This window comes from Euprymna scolopes, chromosome 46 (genome assembly GCF_053919585.1).
Source record: "Euprymna scolopes isolate OS-2025 chromosome 46, ASM5391958v1, whole genome shotgun sequence".
NCBI classification, from domain to species: domain Eukaryota; kingdom Metazoa; phylum Mollusca; class Cephalopoda; order Sepiida; family Sepiolidae; genus Euprymna; species Euprymna scolopes.
The window spans coordinates 77,150,816-77,170,106 of record NC_136527.1 but is presented as its reverse complement, the minus strand read 5'-3'; the positions used below and the strand labels follow the sequence as shown (position 1 = coordinate 77,170,106).

Sequence of the window (19,291 nt, the reverse complement as noted above, 5' to 3'; positions counted from 1 at the left end):
CAAGGCTGCCCCAATTGCTAGGGAGCTAGCATCGACCCATACATTCAGCTCTTCGCCGTCCACACACCAATTTCCCTGTGCCGGATGGTTCTGCTGCGCTGATTTTAAGGTTTCGAACATCATACGATGTAGTATGGCGTCCCTTGCTTCATTATCCCAGCCCTTCGTTACCGAACTTACTCTCCTTCTGAGTATTCCGCAAGCCACACGAACCCAACCGCACACCGGAAAGTGCCCGACAAGTCGACCACACAGGGAAAAGATTTTTACTGGGAGCCTCCGGAATTGTATTTCCTCGCTTCCACCGCAGTTCATTGCGTTCCATCCTGACTACCAATCCCAGCACCCATGTACCGTCCTTCAACTGCTCCGGGTTCTTGCACTCCAACCCGAACTGCGCGAGGTGTTCTCTCACACGGGTCGCGGGCACCACGTCTTCATTGACAAAAATGTCATCAATGTAAGCAGATGCTGCGCGGCTTATAACTTCTTCCTGAGATAGTACTTCGCTGAAAATTGCTCTCATTATCAAGGGAGCCACATTCAAACCAAACCCCAGACGGGTCAGACAGTATTTTTTCCCATCGATTTCCACAGTCTGGTATGGCCACAGTGTCTCATGGACCCGGACTTGTAGGTATGCTCTTCTGAGGTCCAGTAGAGACATGTTAGCACCTTTTTGTCTCCACTCACGCAGCTTAGCTGCACAAACATCTGTGTTGGCTGTAAATGCGTCTACGTAATGATTTAGCTCCCGGTAGTCCATCACCGGGCGCACTTTGGCTTTGTTCTGCTGTATCATAGCCATCAGGGGAATTAGACCTTTGGGGGGGGGGTCCCAATTTATCCTCTGGGAATGGCACGAGCCAACCATTATCTATCCAGGTGTAGAGCCTCTGCGTGTATTCTTCACGAATTTCTGCTGGCACTGGGTACTCTGACACTCGATTATGCAGCCTGTCAGGGGGGTGGTCCACAGACCATTTCCACGATGCGGTCCACGTTCGGTTTTGATGGTCAAAGGTAGCAGTGAAATCTGGTTCATCGATAGAAATGGCTGCACATTTAATACTTTTCCTGGCGCCCAGCCGCACTGATCCTGTAGGCTTGACAACGACACCTCCTAGAGCTTTTATGGCGTCGATCCCTAGAAGCAAGTCAAATCCCAGTGGCTTGCCATGCACCACCAACACATCGACTCTGGCAGACACACCTTCATCAGTGGATACAGAGACCGTTCCAACACCGCAGCACGCATGGGACATTCCACCAATTGTGTTGACATTTACGTTTGTTTTTCTCCAAGACCGGCACCGGTCTGCATGTAAAATTGTCCTGGAGCATCCTGTATCAATAAGCGCCAAACATCGCGTCCCATCAACATAGATGCTTATCACCGGGAGCGTCGTGTTCACATCTTGGTTGGGAAGGAGACTGGCGCTTATGCGTCCTCCCCTTGCTCGTTTCCCGAGCAGTTCCGAGCCCAGTGTTCACTCTCACCGCAATGGTAACACCGTGTTCCACGTTTTCGACAGTCCCTTGCAAGGTGGCCTTTAACATTGCATTTGAAACAGGTCACGTTAACAGGATTATTCTGGGCCCTGTTGTTGGGTGAGCGTGTGGCCGCAACCACATCCTGATTTTGTTCGCCAGTCGTCATCAAAATTCTCGCTCTTGACATTAGCTCCCCCATGGTCAGGGCTTTGATGTTCGGCACCTACTGAAGAGCAATTGAGATGGTGTCAGGGAATCCAGTGACAAAAATTAATTTTGTGAGTCTCTCTAAGCTTTCTCCTGTGAATCCGGCCAATCCAACCAACTGCCTGATTTTGTTGGCGTACACATCCACACGTTCACCAGCCCATCTAACCATAGTTATTTTTCTATATGCTGCAAACGCGTCATCAGTAAATGCCTCCTTTAATCGAGCCTCAATCTGGTCTATTTTCTTTTGATCGTCCTCCTCCATTTCCATGTAGAGGGCCAGCGCATCGCCTTCCAGGTATAAAGGTAGCAGACTCGCTACGTCATCCACCTGCTGAAGTTGTGCTACAAGTCTTACTTTTTTCAGCCACGCTACAACGTCTCCCTCGCCAGAGAACGGCTTGATAATATCACTGCTTATCCGCACCTTCGCCATATTCGGGCCGAAATAGCTTGAAACAAAAATGTAGTAGGCAAAAAAAATAAATGTTCTGTCAGCAACAGTACAACTTCAAAATAGTCAATATCGCCCACTTCCAGAAGAGAGGGAATTCCTGTCCGTGATAACCGTGGTAAAAGAAGACACACTCCAATCGCCAGAAACACCAACACACAATTTGCAGGACACTGCCGACTCGTCTCTAGCCTCCTGCTTTTATAGTGGCCGGGAATTATCCATTTGCATAATCACATGAGAAAGAAACGTGATTTTCCGAGAATTGCATGGGGTAAACGCTAATAAAAAACCCCGGACGCCATCTTGGAATTCTCTTTTCCCCCCAACCGGTGACACAACAGACGTACCCGAGGTAAGCTCCTTTTCCCCTCATTTTAGTTATTGCTACTTCTGCTACATGTACTGCATCTATCTTTTTTTCTTTTCGTTCCTAGAGTTCATATAGTTGTCTCATGCGGGCTATGGAAGCCTCATGTGTCCTGCCATAATTTATAGCTTCCTGCAGTGTAAAATCTTTGTCAGAGTTGTCATTTAATTGTATGAATAGCCTCAAAGCCTATTATCACCAAAAGGGGCACATTGCCTCGATACCGGTATGTATAGAGCTTAATGTAAACCACGTTGTTTAACAAAAAAGTAAATAAAAATAAAATAAATAATAATGAAGATAGTTTAAAATGATTAAATGTTTTATTTATTTTATAATTTAAAATTATTATTTTATAATTTTATAATTTAAAATATTGAACAATACAAATATGTTATTTAACAAATAAAATAATAAGCGCTATATACCGGTGCCTACCCAACGTGTCCCTTTTTGTCATAATAGAGTTTGAGGCTAAACGGCAAATCTGCCAAATCTTTACACTTTGCTAGAAATTGTTTTCCAAGTTATTGATGTTTCGTTCCGGATATGATTTGCTCTATAATTGTTCCTCTGTTTCCTGGACATCTAAGAATTTGCACTTGAATGTCTGTAATTTACATCTGGCTTGAATGTCATCGAAATTCACTGATTTATTTATTAAAACGTTTATGGCTTCAATAGCAATAGTAACTTCCGGTTAAAATGTGACGCTGCTTTATAAAAACGTCGATTGTTTTAATCGTATTAATGTTATAATTATTTTATCTTTATGCATCGATATAATTTATTTCATTATTTAATATGCTTTAGGAATGATTGGGAAACAATTGCACATTTTTAACTAATAAACGGACATTTTTTACTCGAGGAACGAAATAATTATTACACCGTTTTACGATGACCTTAATTCATTGTTCTTTAACAGTTGATTTTCTCTTGAAATAATTTCACGTTTAAATCGTGTTTTTCATCTTTTAATTTGGATTCTTTTATAGTTTCATATATTTTATTTCTTAATGAATTGGACACACAAAACAAAAGTTGTATCAATTTACTAAAGAAATCCTAACAAACAAAACAAATTTTCTGTTTTGAACACAAAAGAAAAAAACGAATTCATCCCATTTTTTTCGCATTGAATTCCTGGAATAAAAGGTAAGTTATTTTTTATACACTTTAAAATAAATTTGCATCCAATAACTTTTTAAATAATCTGAAACATTAAAATAAGTTTCTTTTTTTATTGAAATCTAATAAAGAAAATATTGATTTCGCTATGCTTTATAACATACATTAATAATAATAATAATAATAATAATAATAATAATAATAATAATAATAATAATAAAACATTCTCCCATAAAAAATATTTCTGTTTTGAACACAAAAGAAACTTTAAAAAAAAAACTTCTAAAAATATAATTTTCAATGGGATATGTAGACTTTTGAACAAAATGTGTTTATTTCAGTAAAACTTATGAATTTTGACAAAATAACAATAATTTTGATGTACAAAATAATTTCATTCGGACTTGGTCAAATTGTTAGACAACTGAGCACAAAAAAAATACTTTTTTAATATTTAATTGTTTTAACATGTTACAACGAGGGACCAGATTAATAGTAAACAAAAACATTAAAAGGTGTTCGAATCAGTGTTAAAGGTGAAGACGAATATAAACGTTCGGTAAATGATACCTTATGCTACAACAGAACACCGACAACTCTAACTTGTTTTTTAGAGGTACTCGAGATCGGTGACAACGAATCTGATAATCAAACCTGTCGCAAATTTATCGTTTTCATAATATGAACCCCTTGACCACGGGACTATTTTGCGTCATTTCACCATCTTCAGTAGTGTTTACTTATAGTGAAGTGACTTTTCATATCGTGGAGGAATCTTTAGTAGACATTTTGAAATAACAAGAAAGTTTTAAAAAATAGTGGTTCATTTTTGTGTACGTGTGTTGTTACATAGTTTTTAATGCTTTTTAATTGAATTAGTTTTAACAAATGGTTTACAAAAACATTTTTATGATTTAGGGTTTTTTCTGGAGGTATTCAATTATAGAACCTGTTTAGTTTAACACGTGCTTCTGCAGTTTAATTTAACCCTTTTTATGTAACTAACGCACCGACATTTACTGAGTAGAATACCATTTAACATTTCACAAAAAAAGAGGGCTCTGTCCTTGTATGCAACTGAGATAAATATCTACTTTAAAATTCGGTGCTTATGTATTTTTGGAACCGTGCTATTTGTAAATAGTGTTTTCAGGTTAAACTCAAGTTTCACACATATTTTTTATTCAATCGTAAGGTGGAAGTATAGTTACAAAACACCCTCCCCTACACAAGGTTTAAGTTGGCTTTGTAAATAAAAACATAATTTCAGTACGGTAAAAATACATAATACCCAAAATTGTACTTTGTATTGTTCAACGATTTTAATTGTAAATTATAAAAGAGAAATACATTTACTCATTTGTAAACTTCAGCTTGCATTATTTCTTTTTTATTTGTTAAACAAGTGGTTTATTTAAAATAAATTTAATCACAGCCTTACATGTGAAATAAATGTGTGATTAAATTTTACCCATTTAAAGTTTGTGAAACATTTCTAATATAAAGAAACGTAAAAACTTAGCAACTTGGAAATTAAAAAAACAAAACAAAATAGAAAAAACCTTTTTCTCATGCGTTCTTATTGATATTTTAGTGAAAGCGAATTACTATATGATTATTTTTTGTACGACAATAAAATATAATTAATTCTTTTAATTATTTTTTATGAGTCTCTTTCACTGAAAATAACATGAATAAATAACGAAATAAAAATGAAAATACTCCAATTTCTTCTTGGTCAAATAACAGGACAAATAAATAAACCAACATTTTTTCTGAACAGAAGATGCTTGTAAACCAAAACATTGTATCCAAAAGTATCAATATATAATTGTAAAAACATTTATTTATAAGTCTGTATAAGACTGGAATCTGTGTAAAATACAGAAGTAATCAACCATCTCAGCAAAAATAACCTTTTTAGTGACACACAATATGGTTTCCGCTCTGCTAGATCTACAGCAGATGTGCCTACAGTTATATCTCATAGGATTAGAGAATCTCTCGATGGAGGCAACCTTTCTAGGGAAATTGTTCTTGACATATCAAAGGCCTTTGATAGGGTATGTCATAAAGGTTTACTTCACTGGGTCTCTTGCTATGGTATAGCTGGAAATGTCTTCTCAATTATTAAATAATTTCTTTCTGATAGGTTCATAAGACAGAAAATAAAATAGAAAAAAATTAAAATAAAATAAAAATGATTACAAATCGACAGGAAGGCACTTTATTTTACCAGTTCATTTGAAATGTTATTACTACACAAGCAGTAAGGCGCGACATATAAAACCAAGAGTAGGTTCTTTGATATAACAGGGCCACATTCAAAATATAATGTTTATAATTTAACAGGTTGTCATCGAATGGAAATAGAGGCATGTCAGTGTCTACTGCGACAATTTTATCGTTTCACCTTGTACGTTAGTTTTTCTTCAATAACTCGATAATTTATGTTGTTGATTTACTTAGAATACTACATATACACACACATACATACATACATACATACATATATACCTATCAGTTTCTATTGCGACAATTTCATCGTTTATGTTGTGGATTTACTTAGAATACTACACACACACACACACACATATATGTATATATATATATATATATATATATATATATATATATATATATATATATATATATATATATATATATATATTGACATCACAATGGGTCCCCGATTCTGTGTTGGTTACTCCATTGGTAGGTTTGTACTTACTAAAGGAGATGAACAGAAAAATACCTTGTTTAAATGGAGGAGGGGCTATATAGGGATGACGCCCTAGTTATAATTCATTCCAGCGATCGAATTACTGAAAAAAACTCGGAAAAATATCAGAAATGTTAATGAAATGAGATTAGAAATAACAATAGACAGCAATTACAAAGAAGTAAACTTTCCAGGCATTACTCGAAATCTTAATGATAACACATATGAACCGTATCACAAACTTAACCAAAAACTATTCTACATTGATTATCAATCGAATCATCCTAAATGTATGAAGAAAGCACTCATCTCCAATATTTCTAAAACAATATATGAGCTATCAAAGAATGAGAGTCTTTTTGATAAAAACAAAGATATTACAATGAAGCTCTTCTCAAATCGGGATACCATGGGAAAATAGAATACGCGAAGAGTGCAAACAGTAGGAATAACAAACCTAACTACACAATATCGTACAACATGACAATGAGAGCAAGAAAGAAACCAAAGATTAATAATGGATACAATAAAAAGGATAAAAGGAATAAAAACAGGGAGCGTAATAATAGCAGTGAAACAGGTAATGATGAGGTGGGTACTAGGAATAAGAAAAACAGACGCAAGAAACAGGTTTGGTTTAATCCGCCGTTTAGTGAGCATATCTAAAACAATATCCCTAAGGAATTTTACAGAATAATTGATAAGAATTTCCCACCTGAGAATAAATTAAGCAAAATAATTAATAGGAACTCAGTAAAACTATCTTTATCGACCTCTGCCAACTTAGCCAGCCCTATAATAAGCTCTAATAACAAGAAAATAAGGAACAATAATAAGTCAGTATTGGAGGAACGAGTTAAAGAGAGAAACTGTAATTGCAGAATACCTGGAAAGTGTCCATTGGATGGCAAATGCTTAATCTCACAAATAGTGTACAAATGTGAGATTCAGGCTGAGAATATAAAGTAAGTATATCTTGAAGCCCCACGGTGCGTTTTTAAGGAAAGATTCAGAAACCATGTTGTTCATAATGAAAGTAGGGGGATAGTACAAGAATTAACATCTATATATATAAAAGAGAAAATGTGTGTATGTATATGTTTGTGTGTCTGCTAAAAACTTTTGACCGACGGAATAAAAATTCACAAACTTGCTATCATATTAAAACCCCACCCTCCGGACGACAAATATCGAAAAATTAGTCACAAAAGTGCATCAACTGATCGATTTTTGCAGGGGGAGGGCAAAAAGTGACATTTTAATGCTAAACATTACATATTTTTAAATCGATTTATAACTGCCCCAAAAATACGGGCGCCAACTCTTCTACATAAAGTATACACGGGGTCATTTATTTGGGGTCAACTCGTATTTAAAACCATCTGAGTCATGTCATGTGATCTTGACGTCAGCAAGCTCTAATGGCAGTCTGAATTTAAAAATTGTTGTTATTGGTAAAAAAAAATTAACCCTCACACAAGCTAAACTATTAAGTTCTACGCTATGACAACGTTACCAAAGTTATTAGCACATTAAAAATAGTTAGATACGATAGTTAAAAGAAAAATAACAAGCCAAAAATGTGAAGTAAAAAAATACGCTTACAAAAAATATTAACGATGTAAATTTTTACAAAAAAAAACAGCCAGACGCCATTTTCTTTTTTATTAACAGTCTTTAGAGTAAGGAAGACGAAGTGAGAGAGAGAGAGAGAGAGAGATACGCAAACACAAACAGAGAGAGAAAGAGGGACAGATAGAGAGAGATGTCTAGACGGGAAACGAAATACTTAATTTAATAAATGCTAATCTGAAGTAAAACAAAAAAATAAAATACTCCTACATCACCTCATAATGCTCCCACGATGACCTCATTTAGTGGCTATCTGTCAAGCAAACCTCTTTCACTCGCTTTATAAGCCTTTTTTTAACACTATAATCAATTCTTCTTACTCTTGGCCTACACGGTTAAGTGGTTGGAGTTTGCTTCACCTCCGTGTCAAGGCTCCTGGGTTCAATCCAGCCTCACAACCAAAACTTTTTTTTTCTTTTACATCTGTAGACTCGGGGGCAACGTTTCTTTTCTTTTTTTTGTTTTGGTTTTTCCGATTTTTTTTAACATAGTTTCAGGGTTATTACCTATCCCCCCATACACACACCTACAAACACCCGGGCAAAGCCGGGTACCCCCCGCTAGTTTATATATATATAAAAGCGAAAATGTATGTGTTCGCTTTTTGTGTATGTCTTCAAAAGGCTTTTTTCCAGCAGATTCTCAAGACCGTCACTCATTTTAAAAACTTTTATATCACATCTAAATGATAATATCTATAACTTAACAACGGTGGTCGTCTCTGTATTTAATTTGCCCAATTTTGAAACGTTAATTATTCGACATTTTCGGATCTGCACGTGTTGCATTCGTTTTTCAGTATCAAAAGAAAGCAAAACTCTATTCGAAATACTGGCCCACGGCCACTCACTTGCCTGTGCGCCCTCTGGGGCCCGGCCGACCAGATCAAAGTGTAGTATCTGTTCTGGCAGATACTGCAAGCTATGACTTGCTAGGACTAGCTACGACTAGCAAAGACCAAATGTGGGGGCAACCCCACATGCCTGACCTTTAACCAGCTCCCCTTTCCCACCTCGCGGGAGCTGGTCCCCTTTTTTCCCTTCCCCCTCCCTTCACTCCTCACATTAAAAATCGGCCTTGTGCCTAATTTGCTCGGTGGGGGAGCAAATAAATACCTACTGGCCCACGGCCAGTGGTCTCTAGAAAGCTATGTAACGTTTGATCAATGTCGGTTCCGTCATATCAGAGGTTTGCTTTCATTTGGAGACAAGACACTGCCCCTAATAAACAGGGAGCTGTTTTTTTTTCAAAGTTATTTAAAACAAACAAACCGGTTTATTGACCTCATTAACAACTGCCCCACAGAAAATGTTAACTGCTGAATATAGACGTGGTAAATAAAAAAGATGACATCTGTGTTTACTGATAGCCTTCTAGAAAGTGAATTCTACAGAAGAAATATTAAATAAAAGGCTGTTATACAGGGATGTTTTCATAGGAATAGATTTTAGCTATCACATCTAAAACGCAGCTGAGAGGAAAAAAATCTTGTGAGAAAAAATGTTTTTTGAGTGGAAGGCCAGACTTAAAATGGAGTTAAATAGCTAAAAATGGAATAAATTAGACGTGATAAATCATAAACATTTAGTAAGCAAATCTGGAATCTAAAATTCAACACTAGAAACACATAATTAAAAATAAAGACAATGGATTATCAGATAAGAAATTTAGATCTATAAAAAAGCTTAACAAAGATTAGCAATATGGTTTCCAAACTAGGAAAACAATATTAGATATGTGGATAGTGTAATAGTCGATACAGTTTCTAGATCAATAAAATGGCTTTACAAAGATTAGCAATATAAATTCAACACTAGAAACACAATATTAGGAATCAAGAATCGAGATCAATAGATACTGTTTTTAGATCAGTAAAACTATAAAAAAATAAACTAAAAATTCTAGCTTATAAAATTATATTCTTGTTTTGAACGGTTAAATCCAAAAAGCAATGGAGACCTCAACTTACATTGGAGTAAAGCATACATGGAGCTAAATAATATATTTATTAATAGAATACTTATTAATAGGATATTTATTATTATTATTATTATTAGATAAGCAATTAAGTACTTAAATGCCCGAATTGATATTATTTGAAATAAAGCCATATATAAGCTCAGAAAATTATGGCTGGATGGCAAATGTAGGTAAAAACCTTGGCAATAAAATCAGTATCACGGTTAAGATATGCATTACAAACTTATAATGTAAATAGGTTAGCCTAGATATAAATGGTTTTGATTAATTTATAAATAAATCATAATTACATATTAGGGATTTGCCAACTTAGAATTTGACAAAAGCTTTAAAATTTCGAATGTATAGTTACCTCTCATTCAACGTCTAAACTATTAGTTAATCGTATTTCTTTATAGGTAGGAACGAAAAATATTAAGAATAAAATTTGAATGAAGAATGAGATTTCACTGAATATAGAGTAATGTTAACTATTTTTCTTATGGAATAAATTTTAAACAATAACAGCTTTTTGAAATTACACAAATAATTTAGCCGGTATTTTTATAAATAAACAAAGCAAATTTTATAAATAAACTGAATTCAAATAATATAGTCGAAGATTTAGTTGATTAGTCTGGATTAGAACTAATATAATAAAATATAATAAAGATATTCAGTGTAATAAATTAGTGATTAATATTAGTAAAACATATTAAGTGAACATAGGTAATTAGTGGTAACGTTGAATGATAATTTGTTTGATTTGTTTTGTTTTTGAAATAGAAATACAAAAATAAGTAAATATACAAAAAGTTTAAAGACTTTGAAACGATGAAATGTAGGTAAAATATTTTATCATGTCCTCACCTTATAAGGGAAACGGATTCCATATTGTTCATTTATAAAATGTGTTTTATTCAATGTCTGATGAAAGGTTGTTTTCGTGAGAATTTCCAAACGATATAGGGTTTTAATTTGCGCGAATAGCCTTGAAACAATTGTAACTAATGATGAAATACACTATTTGTTGCCATCAACTATTCCTTGGTGCCTTGATTTTTTTAAAACAATATATGAATGCTCAATTATGAAATATGGTAATTATGAATCATACTGTTTAAGCCATCTTATTTTGACTTAATATAAAATTGGGAATACTATAAGACTATATATATATATATATATATATATATATATATATATTGCGCTGCCTCTTTTAAAAAGAGATGTTATGTGAAACACATACTGTTCTCCGTTGCATAACTTCAATGTAATAGATAAAACCGGGTTTTATCAAATTAAAATCAATATATATATATATATATATATATATATATATATATATATATATATATATATATATATATATATACAACTTCGGTTCCTTAAATATTAACTGACAATATATATATGTTTAAACAGTATTAAAAAATGTTGAAATATTTAGAGAGTTAAATAGAGGACTTTTTCTATAATGTGAATTATCTGTTAGTATGTTTTAGAATAATTACTAATTGGTACGTATATGTATGTAAAATTGAAAATAAGAAATTACTCTCTCAAAAATATATTAGTTTAACTTAAGCTTGCAAAAAATGTTTTGACTATACTCTTGAAAAATCCTTAAATCGGGTGTCACAAATATAATTCCAACATATTTCTGAACTTCGTTAAGATATGTGAAACACATACAGTTCTCAGTGGCATAACTTCTATTTAATAGCCAAGTAAATTTTCATTGTAAAAAAGGCAAAGCTTGAAAAGAGGATAACTCCTGACCATGTGGGTTGTCATTGCTTGTTGAAGAGATGTAAACTGTGGGTAAATTGTCAGCTAATTGGTTCGTATTCCGAATAGCTGGTCTGCCAAACCCTAATGATATTTCAGGCTATCATCATGATGTTTTCCAGATTAAGGTAAATAGTTATCTTCTGCTTTTGCATTTAGAATCTTTAGTTTTTTTAATACGTCTTATATCAAGTGGCTTCATCCCTTGTCTGTAGCGACTTTCATATAAAGAGGTTAAATGACTCCTTTATTAATCAATTTGAATGGGATTGTAAAAAGTATTATCATTTAGAATGCGTATCTTACATGTAATTTTTAAATAACTGTTTGAATATACATAAATCGTACTGTCATACTTAAAACATGTCCAATTACATTTACAATCAAATTCTGTGAATTATGAGATACATTGATCGTTGAATATACATAACATGAAAAAATCAAATTTAGAAAGTAAATCTTGGGAAAAATAAGATATTAAGATGTAAAACCTAATGAAGTACGCTTTGATGATTATATATGAATAATTGTTTAAATAAATATGAACGTGCTAGTTGCATTGCCAAAAAATGCTTCATTATATCTTCGAACGGGAGTTCATTGGATTATGGGATACGTTGATCGTTGGATATACATAACATAAGACATGAAATAAAAGATAGATTAAATGTTTATTTTCTGTTTATGGTAATCGAAATGTTTTGCTTTACTAATATTAAAAGAACAAACATGAAAACATTTATAAGTTAAACATTTGTGATTGAAAATAATGTTTAAATTCACATGAATTATGGGTGAATGGATATGTTTTCTGTTTTTTCACCTCAAATAAGTCACAATGTCATCAGAGCACATTCCATTAAATTACTTGAAAACAGGTATAGGGATCAAACATTGTGAGAGTGGGACAAAGAGTGGACGTTGGGTGTGGGGGATGGATGGATTAGATTTGAGACTCTTCCTGAACCTTATTGAGTTATGCTCATATGTGGCAATAATACTCCATGCAAATTCTAATGTAAGCTTTGAAGACGTATAGGATACTCTAATTTAAAACTATATTTTAGTAAAGTTTAGAAAACTCACCTCTTATGACGTCTTTGTAATGATCTCAAATTATTTGCTAATGTAATTGATAATTATTAAACTACTAAATCGTTGGTGTCGATATTTAAATATACTTGAAACATTTACACCCGTATAAGTTAAAAGTATGTAGTTACAACAATTTTGTATTCACATGAATTAGAACTTTAACAGTTATATTTCCTCCAATCAGAGGATTGAAAAGTATTAAAAATATGATAAATATATAAGAAAAAATTAAAAGTAATAATAATAAAAAATTAAAATATATAGAATTAAAGTTTTTGATACTGAACAAACACATTAAGACAATGGTTTGATAGTAACGCAGTTTGATTTAAATCATAAAAATCCATATATATTTTCAACTAGATTAAGCAACGTCTATATTTACTGGTTCTGTGTAAAATTAGAAAATAGTTATTTTTAATGTGATGCTTATTAATTTTTATATGTAATTAATCTAGGGGTTGTGACTTAAATCCAACAAAGTTAACAACAATAAACAATACTAATACATCAAATGAAATAGTAAAAATATTGAATTTCATTTCTTTGCAGATATTCCTGATTGAACCCTATGATTGAATTTTAATGGAATATGATTTTCTTTAAACATTATTTGTTGAAGAGAATAACGTTATTTGGAAGACTAAAGCGACATCTGTGGGAAAATTTCTTATACTGGCCACTTATTTACAAATGTTATGAAATATTTGTGAAAACTTAACACATGTTGAAGGTAATATTAGTTTTGATGTAAGATATGATTAATTTTCATACAAAACAGACAAATAAGAGATCGAATCAAAAGTTTTGATTTATGATAAATAAAACTGAGAAAATTCACATTTTTATTAATTGTGTGATTTCCTTATATAAACACATTTTGTGAAATGTTTGAAAATACAGTTTTTTTAATGTTTGGTGTCTTGTGGGATGATACATCCGCATCTTAAACAAACTGATTTGTAAAATTGGAATAAAAAGGGAAAACCTTTTTTTTCGTATAAATTGTATGAACATTTTTGTTTTATAAAATAATCATTAGTTTAACATGAGAACTCACACTGGTGTAAAACAATATTCTTGTAAAGTTTGTAGATACTCTTTTCCTGAAAAATCAAAGTTACTGAGACATATGAAAACTCACACTGGGGAAACGCCACATTCATGTGATGTTTGTGGGTATGCTTGTTTTAAAAAATCAAATTTAGTGATGCATATGAGAACTCACACTGGGGAAAAGCCACATTCATGTGAAGTTTGTGGATATTCTTGTAATCGGAAATCAACGTTAGTAATACATATGAGAACTCACACTGGGGAAAAGCCATATTCATGTGAAGTTTGTGGATATTCTTGTTCTGATGTATCAAGTTTAGTAAAACATATGAGAACTCACACTGGGGAATAGCCACATTCATGTGAAGTTATTGGATATTCTTGTTCTGATATATCAAGTTTAGTAATACATATGAGAACTCACACTGGGAAAAAGCCACATTCATGTGAAGTTTGTGGATATTGTTGTAATCGGAAATCAATGTTATTAATACATATGAGAACTCACACTGGGGAAAAGCCACATTCATGTGAAGTTTGTGGATATTCTTTTTCTACTAAGTCAAGTTTAGTAACACATATGAGAACTCACACTGGGGAAAAGCCACATTCATGTGAAGTTTGTGGATATTCTTGTTCTACTAAATCAAGTTTAGTAAAACATATGAGAACTCACACTGGGGAAAAGCCACATTCATGTGCAGTTTGTGGATATTCTTGTTCAGAAAAATCAAGGTTAATAACGCATATGAGAACTCACACTGGGGAAAAGGAACATTCATGTGAAATTTGTGAATATTCTTGCAATCGGAAATCATCGTTATTGAAACATATGAGAACTCACACTGCAAAAAAATAACAATCATGACAACTTTGTGGATATGATTGTTCTTTGCAATCAAGTTTATTGACTCAGATGAGAATTCACACCAGAGAAAATCAATATTTGGAAACATGAACCACTGTTGATAACATGTAATGGAACCACGCTGAAAATTGTACCAAAATACAACTAGCAGCCCTCAAGGGAACAGCGTCTATTCTAAAAAGAACCCTTGGATATAAATTTACATCGTACCAGAATCAAGTGCCAGGAGTGAACCCTTGATCTCTCAGAACTAAAAGTTACATAAAAACTGGGGAAAATCAATATTCGTTCCGAATATGTAAATACCCGTATTCTTATAAATCAACTTTACTGATACATATGAAAAAGACCCACATGTAGAAAACGCCCTATTCATATGAGAACTCTAAGTAAAACAGTATTACTTTTAATAAACTGGAAACGACTCATGATTGATGAAACTATTCTTAATAAATATTTTATAATAGAGCTAAATTTGAGACTAAAATACAATATTAGGAAATAATGAATTGTTTAAAAAATAAGCTTCTGAGAAAGTAATATAATTGTTGTGGTAGAGGAAACTGTGTTAATGCAAAATATTGTAGCTCCCTTTTCTTAAGTTGCATTATTAATGGCCCACTTGTCTACATTAATAGTATTCACACAAACAATATTATGAATCAGACAATTTTTGCGACCAAACTGTACCATAACTTTTTGTAGATTAACTATATTATATGTAGTGTGTCTTTGCTTTATAGTTAGTAAATATTAGTCACAAATATGATAACGCATAAGATAAGAAAATCTCTTATCAAGTTTGATATCTTTTTATATTTTTAGTTATTTTTTGATCTGCTGGCGTCATTCTTATTAGACATAAGTTTTCAGCAATGGATTAGTTTTTTACATTTTTAAAAAAATTTTTTTCCTGAACCCTTAATAATTCATGTGAAGTTTGTGGATATTCTTGTTCTACTAAATCAAGTTTAGTAAAACATATGGGAACTCACACTGGGGAAAAGCCACATTCATGTGATGTTTGTGGATATTCTGGTAATCGGAAATCAACGTTAGCAATACATATGAGAACTCACACTGGGGAAAAGCCACATTCATGTGAAGTTTGTGGATATTCTTGTTCTACTAAATCAAGTTTAGTAAAACATATGAGAACTCACACTGGGAAAAAGCCACATTCATGTGAAGTTTGTGGATATTCTTGTAATCGAAATCAATGTTAGTAATACATATGGGAACTCACACTGGGGAAAAACCACATTCATGTAAAGTTTGTGGATATTCTTGTAATCGGAAATCAATGTTAGTAATACATATGAGAACTCACACTGGGGAAAAGCCATATTCATGTGAAGTTTGTGGATACTCTTTTACTGATAAATCACAGTTAGTGAAACATATGAGAACTCACACTGGTGAAAAGCCACATTCATGTAAAGTTTGTGGATATTCTTGTTCATAAAAATCAAAGTTAATGCTACATATGAGAACTCACACTGGAGAAAAGCCACATACATGTGAATTTTGTGGATATTCATGTTCTCAAAGATCATCATTAGTGAAACATATGAGAACTCACACTGGGGAAAAGCCATATTCATGTGAAGTTTGTGGATATTCTTTTTCTGTGAAAGCCAGTTTAGTAATACACATGAGAACTCACACTGGGGAAAAGCCACATTCATGTGAAGTTTGTGGATATTCTTGTTCAGAAAAATCAAGGTTAATAAGACATATGAGAACTCACACTGGGGAAAAGCCACATTCATGTGAAATTTGTGAATATTCTTGCAATCGGAAATCATCGTTATTGAAACATGTGAGAACTCACACTGCAAATAAATAACAATCATGACAACTTTGTCGATATGATTTTTCTGTGCAATCAAGTTTACTTACTCAGATGAGAATTCACACCAGAGAAAATCAATATTTGTAAACATGAACCACTGTTGATAACATGTAATGGAACCACGCTTAAAATTGTAGCAAAATACAACTAGCAGCCCTCAGCTCTCTCAGAACTAAAAGTTAAAAAAAAAACGGGAAAATCAATATTCTTTCAGAATATGTAAATATCCCTATACTTATAAATCAACTTTACTGATACATATGAAAAAGACCCACATGTAGAAAGCGCCCTATTCATATGAGAACTCTAAGTAAAACAGTGTTACTTTTAATAAACTGGAAACGACTCATGATTGATGAAACTATTCTTAATAAATATTTTATAATAGAGCTAAATTTTAAACTCAAATACAATATTAGGAAGTAATGAATTGTTTAAAAAATAAGCTTCTGAGAAAGTAATATAATTGTGGTGGTAGAGGAAACTGTGTTAATGCAAAATATTGTAGCTCCCTTTTCTTATGTTGCATTATTGATTGCCCACTTGTCTACATTAATAGTATTCACACAAACAATATTATGAATCAGACAATTGTTGCGACCAAACTGTATTATAACTTTTTGTAGATTAACTATATCATATGTAGTGTGTCTTTGCTTTATAGTTAATAAATATGAGTCACAAATATGATAACGCATAAGATAAGAAAGTCTCTTATCAAGTTTGATATCTTTTTATATTTTTAGTTATTGTTTGATCTGCTTGCGTCATTCTTATTAGACATAAGTTTTCAGCAATGGATTAGTTTTTTACATTTTTTAATTTTTTTCCTGAACCCTAAATAAACTCTGTTTCAATAGTTTGGACGTGTAAGGGGGTATGATCCCATACCGTCGGACGATTCTATTTATAAACGATGCTGCTAGGAACTGACGAATCGAATTAATTCACGTTCTGCTACCAACCAATCAGAAACCAGAATTGCTTCATAAATAATAAACCTTTTCTTGAGCAATTTCACGTTTTTTCCGTTTAGACACGGTAAGTATATTTTGCTCTGTGGAAGCGTCTACTGCAAACAAGTCACATCTCAGGACTTGTGTGTAACAACGAACCATTAGAAACTGTTCTGTCTACTGCAAACGAGTCACCTCTCAAGACTTGTTTAGAACAACGAAGCATCGGAAACTGTTCTGTCTACTGCAAACCAGTCACCTCTCAAGACTTGTTTAGAACAAAAAACCATCTAAAACGTTTCTGAAACTAAACATGGCTTACACTTCTTGATATAGAATAGTTACAAAATTCCCTCCCCATGTGAAGAATGGCTTTCTAAATAACGTTATTATTTTAGCACGGTACGTTCTCTGATAAGTACCATGGTTTGTTTATTAAATTGTTAAGTGAAAGTATGGTACTCATGCAGAGAGTGATCCGTGCTGAAATAATAACGTTATTATTTAAAAAGCCATTCTTTACATGGGGAGGAGAGGGTGTTTTGTACCTAATCTGTATTTTTACCTTACAATTGAATAAAAAAACATATAATAAAACTTAAGATTTAAAACATAGTAGTGCGGACCACTCTCTGCATTAGCAACAAATATTATTTAAGCACGTCACCAATCCGTAAAATTTCTTCGAAAAAAACCTGTACTTTTACCAAACAATTTATAGTGTTAATAATAAAAAAGTTCATATTTTCTTATATCGAAAAACAAAAAAAATAACAAAAACAAAAAAAACGACTTCAACTCAAAAAGCAAGCGACACACTTTTTTTTGCCTGATATAATAAAGAAAAAATGTTTAAATTAAAATATTTGGAAGATAAACAAATGAATTATGTTTTTTTTACTTATTGAGTAAACAGATAATGAAATCTTCTAATTCGTTTCTTCAAATCGTGGTGTGTGAAATGAATCGAACCGGAAGTTCAATTCTATCAACAAAACAGATTCGCACTAACGGCTTATGAAAAATATATTTATTTTATTTAATATTTTAATAATCGGCGATGTAAATTTAGTTTAATACGATAGAAACATCCCTCGACTCTAAAGATGGGTTGTCTGAAAATTTCAACTAAATTGGTAATGTAGAAATATGGTTGTATCAGCTTTGAACGAACCAAGAATTACATTTTCATATATATTGGTATACATACATGCATACAAACACTTTATATATATATATATATATATATATATATATATATATATATATATATATATATATATATATATATATATATATCGATGACGTAAGTTTTTTTAAATCTTCTAACAAGAGCTTTTTGAAAGATATGTTTGACGAAGACAATGTTTACTCACGGTTTTAATATGACGTTGTGTGTGTGTCGTTTCGCCACATGACATGTCACGTGCTGTTTTATTTTGTGTCTTGAAATGTCGCCCGTATATATTTAACACATCTGTTTAGTTTTAGTTCAGAAAGGTAGAAACAAAGAAACCACCGCTGCCACCGTAAATTTTCTTTGATTTTTATGAAGGAAGAAAAAGAAGACGCTTGATATAGTCAAGAATCGTAATATGACCTCCATTTTTATTTTTAATTAAAAAAAAAAAAAAACTGAAAATGATTTAGAAATTTTTTATCGTCGGGGGCGAAATTGTCTGTTACCGTCTACTTCCG

The 19,291-nt window shown here is 32.6% G+C and overlaps 1 long non-coding RNA gene across 1 annotated transcript; it reads left to right on the top strand.

The window, feature by feature from the left end:
- Positions 1-3,376: 3,376 nt before the first annotated feature.
- LOC145270645 (uncharacterized) lies at positions 3,377-18,479 on the top strand. Its single transcript, XR_013865487.1, has 2 exons — positions 3,377-3,686; positions 13,411-18,479. It is a non-coding gene; the product is annotated as an uncharacterized LOC145270645 (long non-coding RNA).
- Positions 18,480-19,291: the final 812 nt, after the last annotated feature.